The following is a 13,145-nucleotide window of genomic DNA, read 5'->3' on the forward strand; positions in this document are numbered from 1 at the left end:
AGTGAATCATGGACAGTGGGGAAACCAGAAGACCATCGAAGCGTTAGAGGTGTGGTTCTACAAAGAATGTTGAAAATTTATTAGGGTTACTGGCAAGGAATGAGACGGTTCTCTGCAAAATCGACGAACAAAGGAACTTAAAAACACTGACGAGAAGAAGGGGCAGCACGATAGGATATGCGTTAAGACATCAGGGAATAACCTTCATGACACTAGAGGGAGCTGCAGAAGGTTAAAAACTGTAGGGGAAGACAGAGGACCTAGGGTACAAGTGCTACTTGGAGATGAAGAGGTTAGCGCTGGAGAGCAATTTGTGGCTTGCCGCATCAAACCAGTCAGAAACTGGGAAAAATTTAAAGAACTTGAGCATAAGTTAAACATGCATGAATCATCAAGCGAGTTATCTGGATTCCTGGTTGTTGTGCTTGGTGGGTAATGTTACAAATACTGCCACTATGCCTCTGTTTCCATATATTGAGTGCAATGTCGAATCTACTGCTAGTGTCCAGACTTTCAGCAAATACTTTATGAGTTGCCGATAGATGTCCATTCCTTTATGAAACAGATTTTGTCAATGTCCTACAGTAAATACTTTAGTCTCGATGCGTTCCTCACACTCTTTTCATGACGTCACAGAACCATGCCTAACGGTTTTATTATTCTGTAGAATATTATGAAACTATTTCCCATATCATACCCCGGCTCCTAGCAAAGTGTGTACCTCCGTCGATGAAACGGCGTGAGTCTGCAGGAAGCCCCATAAGCAGCAGGATGTCCAAACCACTAGCATTAGAAACGAGTCTGAGTGTTTGGAATAGGGTGGAATGAATTGTGCTCGCTGTAATTATACACTGAAGAGCAAAAAAAAAAAAAAAAAATGGAAAACTACCTAATGTTGTGTAGTGCCCTGCGAACAAGCAGATGTGCCGATGGAGGAAATTGACAGCATGAATCCTGCAAAGCTGTCCATAAATCCGTAAGAGTACGAAGTGATGGAGATCTCTTCTGAACAGCAGTTGCAAGGCATCCCAGATATGCTCAATAGGAACCGCAAGACCGCTACGGTCGCAGGTTCGAATCCTGCCTCGGGCATGGATGTTTGTGGTGTCCTTAGGTTAGTTAGGTTTAACTAGTTCTAAGTTCTAGGGGACTAATTACCTCATAGTGCTCAGAGCCATTTATGCTCAATAATGTTCATGTCTGGGGAGTTGTGTGACCAGTGGAAGTGTTTAAACTCAGAAGAGCGTTCCTAGAGCCACTCTGTAGCAATTCTGGACGTATGGGGTGTCGCATTGTCCTGCTGTGATTGCCCGTCGGAATGCACAATGGACATGAATGGATGCAGGTGATCAGACAGTATGCTTACGTACGTGTCGCCTGTGAGAGTCGTATCTAGACCTATCAGGGGTCCCATATCACTCCAACTGCACACGTTCCACGCCATTACAGAGCCTCCACCAGCTTGAACAGTCCTGTGCTCACATACAGCTTCCAAAGAGTCATGAGGTTTTCTCCCATACCCGTACACGTCAATCCGCTCTATACCATTTGAAACGAGACTCTTCCGAATAAACAACATATTTCCAGTGATTAACAGCCCAATGTCGGTGTTGATGGGCCCAGGCGAGGCGTAAAGCTTTGTGTCGTGCAGTCATCCAGGGTACACGAGTGGGCCTTCGGTTCCGAAAGCCCATATCGATGATGCTTCGTTGAATGGTTTTTGATGGTCCAACATTGAAATCTGCAGCAATTTGCCAATTTTCTGTCACGTAGAACGATTCTCTTCAGTCATCGTTGGTCCCGTTCTTGGAGGATCTTTTCCGGCCGCAGCGATGCCGGAGATTTGATGTTTTACCTGATTCCTGATATTCACGGTTCACTCGTGAAATGGTCGTACGAGAAAATCCTCACTTCATCGCTACCTCGGAGATGCTGTGTCCTATCGCTCGCGCGTCGTCTGTAACACCACGTTCAAACTCACTCACATCTTGATAACCTGCCATTGTAGCAACAGTAACCTATCTAACAACTGCGCCAGACACTTGTCATATATAGGCGTTGCCGACGGTAGCGCTGTCTTCTGCCTATTTACATGTCTCTGTATTTGAATATGCGTGCATATACCAGTTTCTTTGTCGCTTCAGCGTATGTTGGCTAGCTTTCACGCACTGAAGAAGTGTACATTGAAAGGTGTATGTATTGTGAAAAGCATCAGTCACTCTCAGACGTAGGGACGTGCAAACCCTGATATTATAGATATAAGCAGAATGAAAAATGTAATGGCCATGCAAATGTTTCCCTAAATAATACCTCCAATGTAGCCACACAGAACACTATCCACGTAAGTTAACACAATGGATGAAAATGGCCGGCATATATCCGTATAAGATAGAATATATTTAAGTGAATAACAGAATGGGATCAACATGTGCCACTAATCTATATTAGTACCCATTTGTAGCGATCCACAATGCAATGGGACTGTTTCTTTAAATGCGTGTTATTCAGTTCGCAGTGAACGCAACAGATGAATCAACCAAACATAATTATCAGTATATACTTCTGGTATGTAAAATAATAGTGATTACGTAGGCTTTCCCGGCGTAATAAGTCTTGAAAGTCTCTTCGGGTTTGCTGCCGGATCCTAAAATCAACTTGACTCGATATTTCGGCGATCCAACTGTTCGCCATCTTCAGGAAAATGCTGCTTCTGCTGATGAGTCCCGCTGAGAACTGACGCCAGGCTGCAAATCGACGTCCGATATAGGCCACCGTTCAGTACACGGCGCGTGCGCCGCCCATTCACGGTCGCTGCCCACCAGAACAGGGAAGTGGCGCCGCTCTTAGTGAAACACTGCTGGCAACGATATATCGCACTCAGGGCCGCACCGAAGAACGTTCAATTTTGATGGATTTTGGACGGATTTTAAGGAATTTTAACATTTAGAGTGTGTTCCGTCCACCTTCTAAGATTTGGGCACTGCTCGGCTCTGTGAAAGATGATTTGGGGCTTAAGAAACCCGGTGTGTACAAAATTCCGTGACAATGTGGGAAAGCTTAAATTGGCCGTTCGATTCGCAAAGTGAATGACAGGTGTGTGGAACATCGCCGTCATACGAGCCGGAAAAATCGGCAGTAGCAGAACACTGCTTAAATGAGGGACACAGTATGAAATTTGATGAAACTGTGGTGGTTGCCAACATTTCCGGTTTTTGGAACAGTGTGTATAAGGAGGCGATTGAAATTAGGTTGGCTGATAATTTAATCAACAGAAACAATGGATTTCCTCTTAGCATCAAAACTGGACGTTCTTCGGCGCGGCCCTGAGTGCGATATATCGTTGCCAGCTGTTTCACTAACAAGGGGAGGCCGCCAATTGTGAAATTCAGATTCGATTCATACTGCGCATAAGAAAAGCTCATGGCCAGAGGTGTAATGTGGCAAAGCATCAAGATGCACTTCTCAGCCGTTGTCGAGAAAATCGACAGTTAAAAGAAACCGTTGCGGTGAAATACTCTCTACGATTGATAAGTTTTTTCAGCGTCGTGGCGCAGCGGTAAGCGCTCGGGTTCGTAATCCGAAGATCGCCGGATCTAATCTCGCGCCATGCAATTTTTTTTTTTATTATTAGTTTTTGTAATTCAAATATATATATATATATATATATATATATATATATATATATATATATATATATATATATACTATTAATGAATTGCTTATGCATACTGGTGAAAGCGGATAGCTCTCCAATTGTACCGCCTCCATTTTTCCGTTTTTTTAACAGGGTGTACCAAAGCTCTCCCGTCCGCACTGATTTTCGACGATGTTATAAGTTGCGCTAGAGAGCGCATCTACCTTCTTTCGAAGCTAGCAGGCAACTACGGTGTTATGCGGCGGCTCGTTTCGGCCCATTCAACATCTGTCCTTCAAGTGTAACGAGCGAGTAACGGAGTTTATATTTCATACATGCCGCAGCAAATTTGTGTTCGTGAGGTCTCTATTCTAATTCGAAAGTTTGACTTACGCTACACGTATTCGTTTCGGAATACCTTTTCTACGTCTTCCGTTAACTATACGTGGTTAACATTATGAAGACAATTAATAACATTTGTGAAATACAACTTTGTTTGCGGAAAACATAATGATGTTCGAAGTCGCCAGTTTTTGCACGACAAACGACTTTCAACAACTTATTATATGCATAATTGGTGCAACTGATTGCCGGGAATTATATATATACATATATATATATATATATATATATATATATATATATATATATATATATATATATGTGTGTGTGTGTATATATAAATTACAAAAAACAAATACAAAAAAAAACGGTTGCATGGCGCGGGATTCGATCCGGCGACCTTCGGGTTACGAACCCGAGCGCTTACCGCTGCGCCACGACGCTGTTGAAAGTTATTAAACGTAGAGAGTATTTCACGTCAATGGTTTCTTTTAATTGTCGATTTTCTCGGCAACGGCTGAGAAGTGCATCTTGGTGCTTTGCCACATTACACCTCTGGCCATGAGCTTTTATTATGCGCAGTATGAATTGAATCTGAATTTCACAATTGGCGGCCTCCCCTTGTAAGGGCGGCGCCACCTCCCTGTCCTGGTGGGCAGCAACCGTGATGGGCGGCGCATGCGCCGTGTACTGAATGGTGGCCTACTAGACGTCGATTTGCAGCCTGGCGTCAGTTCTCAGCGGGACTCATCAGCAGAAGCAGCATTTTCCTGAAGATGGCGACCAGTTGGATCGCCGAAATATCGAGTCAAGTTGATTTTAGGATCCGGCAGCAAACCCGAAGAGACTTTCAAGATGTAAAATAGTTGTTGGGTGATATGGTTCTACCACTCTTAAGACATCAGCGATCAGCTACACAGCAATCCATGTCGCCTTACCCTATTCGGCTATGAAAAAAACAACTAGAATGCAAAGATTGTGCAAAATTCTACCATTTGTTTCCAGCCGCAGTTCATTGCAGAAATTTAACCGTCCGTATAACTTTTACTTTGACCTCTACGTTGCCTAAGTTCGCGTCAACAAATTCATGATCTTGGTTACTTTACTTTGCAAGCAGAACAGCTACAAAGAAAAGTAAGCCAATGTCAACGTAACAAACTCACCTAGTAAATCTGCATCTTTAGTACGAGCAAAATTTAAAACACGATAATATGAACTGAAATTAACATTGTCATAACCTGTCTTATCAGAATAGCATGCTTCTTAAATAAGGTTTCGATGCCAAACACGTATTGACGTAACTAGAACTGGAATCCATAACAGGAATGCCACAGGTACGGACAACATTCTTTTGAATGAACAAGAACATGGTATACTTTACCATTAAGGCAAGTGATTGGCTGACCAAAGACAAAAATTGTAACGCAGTGGGCAAACAAAGAGTTTACATAAGTATCAGAATCAATATACGCTGGAGCTGGCAATAGTTCACAGTTAGCTGAAAAATAGGCGTTATAGATCTTGAAAAATGAAAACAGCTGATGAGAAAATGTATTGATCCAACAACAGGCATCTTTCATCACCTCCCCCTTATTTAGTTGAAAAAAAATTGCATGTGCACTGGTGGAGACCACCAGTAAACATTCCGAATCTCAGAAAAACTGTTTACCTAATTTGGAGCTTCCTCACATGCTATCTAACATTATTATTCGCACAACAGCTTCACATTCGAAACATGATGCACTCCCTATGAATTTCGTGTCCTTGGTGTTTCTAAAACTGTTGAATTTGAGTGTGCATATACACTGCACTATGAATTGTCCAACATAAATGTGAAATAAATTAAACTTCACTGCATGTTGCCTTCTGGACATTTCGTGCAATTTTACTAAGACCTTCTAACCAGGCTGGAACAGTTTCACCGATATTTTGCATTTGTCATTGCTTTGGTGCCTCTCTGCAGCATTTCTAATATTTTCCAATTCCAATCGCACCACATCACTGTGCCTCAATTTAGTGGAAACTGGAAATGGTATATTTTCTCCTATCGAATCTGACGAAAACTAGTTATATGTCACCAAGAAAGGGAGCAATGTTGGCTCATTCAGAAACCCATATATCGTTTTCTCAAATATGTGCAAATGTGAATCCCATGATCTGAGACATCGTTGCAAAAACAGTCGGCATAGTTTGCAAGCTTCTTTATGAACTGCTCAGAGGAAATTGATGGGTAAGATGAAATGTAAATTGTACGTATTTTTTCTGACGTAAATTGTGGTCCATTACCAGAAACCATTTTGTCAACATCGTTAATTTGTGTAGAAAATCACGCAGGAATGCACAAACAACCGATCGAATTGTAGCTTTCCTTAGTGGTGTGAGTGAAAATCAATACAACAGCAAAAAAAAACATAAGAATAACCTTGGATCAGTACATAAGAATTTATTGTTCAGTAATCGTATGAATTTGCGTCAAGTGAATTTTTGACTGCTTTTTTGAATAAATATACTTTTCGCTTATTTTTGGAGGATTTGGGGATTACAATATTCAATCTCGCTAGGACAACCCTGTGTTCACTAATCCCTGTATCGGTTTTGGTGCTCGTTATTAACTCAGGATTATTTGTTGCGAAGAGGTCAAGTGCGTTTTCACAACCGTTGACTATTCCCGTGGGATCGTGAACTAACTACTCGAAATAATTTTCAAAGAACGCGTTTAGCACAATTTCGGATGATATTTTATGCGTACCTCCGGAATTACACATGTATTTTCGCAAACATATTGAGGGTAAATTAAAGTCACCACCAACTATTATCGTATGAGCCGGGACGTGTTTGAAATCAAACTCAACTTTTCTTTGAACCTTTCAGCAACTGTATCACCTGAACTGGGAGGTCGGTAAAATGATCCTACTATTATTTTATACCGATTGCCAACAATGGACTCTGCCCATACTAACTCACAGGAAGTATCTACTTCAATTTCGGCACAAGTTAAACTACATCTTACAGAAATAAACTCACCACCGCCCACCCTGGTTAGCCTATCCTTTCGGAACACCGTTAGGTTCTTCGCAAAAATTTCGGCTGAGCTTATATCCGGCTTTAGCCAGCTTTCAGTGCCAATATCGATTTTTGCATCAGTGCTTTCTATTAGCGCTTGGAGCTCTGGTACTTTCCCAACACAGCTACGACAATTTACAACTGTTATACCAATGGTTCCTGTAGCTACGTTCTCCCTATGTTTGGCCTGCACCCTTTGCGACTGAAGGCCTTTCTGTGTTTAACTGAGACCCTCTAACCTAAAAACAGCCCAGTCCACGCCACACAGCCCCTGCTACTCGTGTGGCCGCCTCCTGCGTATAGTGGGCACCTGACCTATTCAGTCGAACCCGAAACCCTACCACTCTTTGGTGCAAGCCTACACGGTCGCAGAACCGTCTAGGTCCGCAATCGGTCTGTTAACTATGCCGCAAATGGTCGGCTCTGCTTTCATCTTGCAAGCAAGACTGGCAACCTTTACTGCTTCTGTTAGCCGTTCGAAATCAGAGAGAATATCTTCTGATCCAAAGTGACACGCATCATTGGTACCGACGTGAGCAACCACCTGCAGTTGGCTGCATCCTGTGCTCCTCATGACATCCAGGAGGACCCTTTCCACATCTGGAATGACTCCACCTGGTATGCACACGGAGTGCACATTGGTTTTCTTTCCCTTCTTGTCAGCCAAGTCCCTGAGGGGCACCATAACGCACCTAAAGTTGGAACTCCCAACTACCAATGATCCCACCCCTCTGTGATTGCCCGGACTTGCAGGCTAAATGGTTTCCTCTGAAACAGGACAGGTGACAGCATCTGGCTCAGCAACACTGTCAGCCACAGACATCAACTGGAACCTGTTTGTCAGACAAACCGGGGAGGCCTTACGTGCGGCCGCCTGGGAAGTCTTTTGCCGCCTGGTTCGCCCCGGGGCGACCTCCCACTCGTCCACAGGTGAGGGGTCAACCTCAGGGAGAGCAGTAACTGGGTTGGCCACCGGTGAGGACCGATTGTAGGACTCTGACGTGCTGGACACAAAATCGGATTACGTTCCGACGCAAACTAAAACACGAGAACTGTGGCTATTAGATTTTAAATTTACACGCAGAAACTCAAGGAACTAAACTATTAAAGCACACAAAATTCTCTTCTGGTCAGGAACTCGTAAATGTCACAAAAGCGACTACTTCCCTCTTCCTTCTCTTTACTCTCTGATATTTTCTTTTCTAAACTAAGTGTTAACTCGTAAATATTCTTCTCTAAACTCGCATTAATGCAGTATGATATGACACCTGTTCCTGAATTTCAGTAACAGTTTCTCATTAGGTAATATTTCAAACCTTCCTATCAAATCAGTCTGACTCATGCTACTCTCATAAATTAGAAAAATTGTTTGTAACTACTTTAATTATTCATTAATAAATAAATGAAACTGGGACTGAGCTTCTTCAATAATGGAAAGCCTACCTTCAACATTAGAAACTCTCCCATGAAACTTTGTATCTAATTCTTCTGTCTGTTGTACACCCAGTGCATTAACATTACCTACAAACTCTTCAATAATGTACTCACATCGTTGTTTTAACCTACTTATTGGTACATGTACAGCACTAAGATTGGCTTGCTATTCTCTTGAAATACCTACAAGTTTTTCCCTTAACCTATCTGCACTATGTTTCGGTTCGTCAGCACTAATTTCTGTTTTGTCATAAAGTCCTCTCACGTTAACGCCTGATAGATTCCAATTTCTCACTAAGTTGCTTTGCACTAGCTTTACTACTTGCTCCAATTTTATCGCTTACAGATGCCATCCACACGTCGAAAAAATCTAGATCAACAGTAATATTTCAAACCGCATTAGTTACTTGTTGTTCAGTTTGAAAAGAACAAGCGTAGAAGCACCATAACTACGAATATAGTCAGTCATGTGGCTAAGCCACAAGAGAAATAACTTCTCCCTCAATCATGACAACAATATTAGTACACTGAATTTCAATATTAACATCATTGTTACAGCACATTCACTTTACCTACTACACATACTGACTGAACTGCCATTAAGTACAGTATCACTTCCCTGTGGCTGGCCGGAGTGGCCGAGCGGTTCTACGCCCTTCAGTCTGGAACCGCGCGACCGCTACGGTCGCAGGTTCGAATCCTCCCTCGGGCATGGATGTGTGTGATGTCCTTAGGTTAGTTAGGTTTAAGTAGTTCTAAGTTCTAGGGGACTGATGACCTAAGATGTTAAGTCCCATAGTGCTCAGAGCCATTTTTGAAATTCCCTGTGTAGCAGCAACTGACACGAGATGTGCATCAGTGTTCTGTAGGTCTGGATTCTCCACATTTCCTACTTTTCTCAAAATGGTTTCCTTCAGTCTCTCTAGTTGTAATTTTCCCCATGTTTGCTGATTACCGATACCAACAACACTCAAGGATAAAACTCAAAATGATGAAAGTTAAAAAAAAAAAGATAAAAAATTCACATGACTATAATAATTTAAAAATAAAATATCCAACAGAAACTTCCAAATAATTATAAACAACGTACTTGATTCTCAAGAAAATGAAGAATATCACTCAGAATCTCCTCTCGCTAATATCAGTAACCAACAAAAGCAAGAATACAACAAAAAATAATGCTATATGAAAAAAGCGGAGAATAATTACAATATGTTGAGAATAGCTAAAATAACGATGAAGAACTAAAATGGTAAGAAATCTCATCCAACACCTTCAGCAAAAGCACTGCCTGAACTCTTCAGAACTGAAATAATTTCAGCAATTGCTCAGTAAACTTAACACCACCTCATATCTTGATTTTCACACAGGCTTTCCAATTCCAGAAGAAATTTCTGAAACTGACAAATAATTCAATGTGATACATTATAATTCAGTCATCATGACTATCATGCATGAATTATGCGCAAATATCTCCTCAATCATCTCTGTAGAACGAGTCCTTCCTTACAGGTCACTCAGGAGAGATAGATGGAGGGGAGGGAGTTGAAAGTTTCCTAAGTCCATATTTCCCATCTCAAAATTCTAATTTTCAAAGAAGAATGACTTGTCACTATGAACTCTGCCTTGAGGCAAACAGTTGCCAAATGTAATTTCTTATACAAACATCTTCTTGCTGGATCCCATTGAAGGAGACCACAATCCCTAACACTTCTCCAGTCATAAAGATACGTGTATCTTGTACTAACGCACAAATATGAAAGTATAAATCGCGTATGACACATAGCATTTGATAGGAATAATATTAACACTTCAAAGAAATCCTATCTGAGCAGTATAAGTCAATGTTTCCCCAGAACACAACACAATTATCAATGAGACAAGAACAACCAAACAATACCTTAAGTCAGTTAAACACCTAAGTAATGCCCTCTTGCGCATCAGAAACTGTATACCTTCCATTTCACAATCTATTGTCATCAAACCTCGATAACGTCTTACACTGTATAACCAAGAATATTATTTCACGTCATAAACTACACATAAATTGCGTTCACCATCTCCAAAATGTGTGCAAAACTACAGCTTCACTGACTTGTTATCAGTACACTGTTGGTAATAAGATTGATTACGGCATTCTACAGGTAAAAATCGTGAATTGAATTAGTAAATATTATAACATGAGGTAATCTGCGTGTAATGTTATTTTAACTCGTAAGAAGAAGAAAACTAAGAAGTAGTACAGTAAAGATTAGCTGAGCTTCTGATGGGCAGCACAGGCAGTTCAAGTATCGAATGAATTCGATGTGATCAGAAAATTTCAAGAAATACATTGACAGAGGTCATCTAAAAATTAAAAAAAAAAAAAAAAATGTGTGTGCTTTGTGAAAAGCATGAAACACTGTCAGAGGTACTAATGTGTAAGTCCTAATATTATAGTCATATGCGAACTGTAATATATAATGGCCATGAAAATGTTTCTGATTCTACCTGAATTGAAACAGTAACGCAAAAGTAGTTACACAGCATGTACATTCACATTAATTAACGTAATAGATGAAAAACGGCCTCCATGTATCCATATAAGGTGGAATACGAGTACGTTCTGGTATATGAACAGTTGCATGGCTCCATCATGTGACATTAATTGTTACAAAATTGTCACTTGTAGTGATCCACAGTGCAATGAGGATGTTGCCCCAAATGTGTATAATCAGTTCACAGTGGATGCAATAGCTAATTATATAAAGGAAATCATTCAACAGAACTCCATCTCTCACACATAAAATAATGATTCAGTGATACAGTTCTACCACTTCTAACATATCAGCAACGGGCAACACAGCAATTCCCGTCACCTCATCTCGTTCATCTACTGGAAAGCTAATTAGCATAGAAGAGGTGTGCTGTTTCCATCTTGTTTTCAACCTTGTTCCATAGCATGAATTTAATCATCAAGATAACTTCCAGTAAGTTGCTACCTTGTCTAACATAATGTCAACAAGATGTTCTTACTGAAGTGCATTTAAGTAAATCAAGAAAAAAGAAGTTATCTATGCCATTAAAATAAGTATATTTTTTCTTAAAGGTATAGACACAAGTTACATTACTCTTTATACAAGCAAGCTCCCATTGTCAGAAAAATAATCCAATCTCAACATAACAAACATACCTGGTACATTTGTAAAATTTATTATGAACAGAATTTAATGCACAGTATGAACTGAAGCTAACATGATCTCATAAGCAGACTTCAAATATTTGATAGTTTGCTACCAATTAAATCTTACACCACTGCAATTGAACATGTGGAGTTGTATAGGATCATGAATTGTGATGTAGGAGCATCATTACCACACTGTGCTTACAGTGGAACTACAAACAGCTGAGGGGCCATGAAAGTAAAAAGCTGACATGATCATGGTGTATGGAGAAAGTAGGTAGAATGAAATTCGTACTTCTACAGTGTATGTGGAAGATATCCCAACAGACGTCAACCTTCTCGACAATTATTTACCAACTTCTTCAACCAGTAATGTCGACGTGGTAGTGTAACACCTAGTAAATGAAGGAAACAAGTGATGAGAGGAGACAAGGTAATTAATGTTCCTGCTGCTGTTGCATTAGCTCCCACGCAATCGAATGAGGAAGTGGCATGAGTCAGGCAAATGACCTATGGATTCTCATCGACATATGTTTCATCCCTATCACATCTCTCTCCATCAAGAGCTACATGAAAACTATTATGATAACAGTGTTAACTTCTGTACGTGGGCACTACGACAGGATACTCCAGATGCATCACGTGTCTTGTTTAGTGATGATGTCTCATTTAGCAATCATGGCCAGGTAAACCACCAAAACATGTCAGGGGCAAATACATTTTTCAGGACCCCAACATATAGGACACCCTGCTTGGCAGGTGTGATGTGCTGTGTCAGTATTAGCCTGCTTTACTGGCCTGCTTTACATTAAAACCTATATGTCAGGGGCTAATAAATAATTTTCAAGCCCCTGATGCGTAGCCTTTGCTGAATGAGTGGTGTACTGAATTGTATTGCAAATGAGTGTGACTGACGCAGCTTGAGATGGATAGAGACAGTAATGAAGAGAGAGATGGACAGAGAGAGGGGAGGAGAGGGAGAGGTGGAAAACTGAGGAGGATAGTGGGAAGGTGGATAAAGAAATGGAGATGGAATGAGAAAGGGGAAAGAGGATATGGTCAGAGGGACAGAGGAGAAAGATTTGGTTAGAAATGGGGGGGGGGGGGGGGGATGGCCATGGAGAGGCAGAATAGGAGATGATGAGACAGAGAGAATACGGAGAAGCCGATAGGAGGCTGAGGTGTACAGAGAAAAGGAGGAAGAAGTGGACACAGAGGAGGAAGAGAAGAGGTGTGTTTAATGCATATGTCGAATGTATAAGTAGGTGAAGCCACGGGGAGAGGGTTCGCAGCTCGTGGTCGTGCGGTAGCGTTCTCGCTTCCCGCGCCCGGGTTCCCAGGTTCGATTCTCGGCGGTGTCAGGGATTTTCTCTGCCTCGTGATGACTGGGTGTTGTGTGATGTCCTTAGGTTAGCTAGGTTTAAGTAGTTCTAGGTTCTAGGGGACTGATGACCATAGATGTTAAGTCCCATAGTGCTCAGAGCCATGGGGAGAGGTTAGTAATGGCTA

This window comes from Schistocerca americana, chromosome 4, assembly GCF_021461395.2.
Source record: "Schistocerca americana isolate TAMUIC-IGC-003095 chromosome 4, iqSchAmer2.1, whole genome shotgun sequence".
NCBI classification, from domain to species: domain Eukaryota; kingdom Metazoa; phylum Arthropoda; class Insecta; order Orthoptera; family Acrididae; genus Schistocerca; species Schistocerca americana.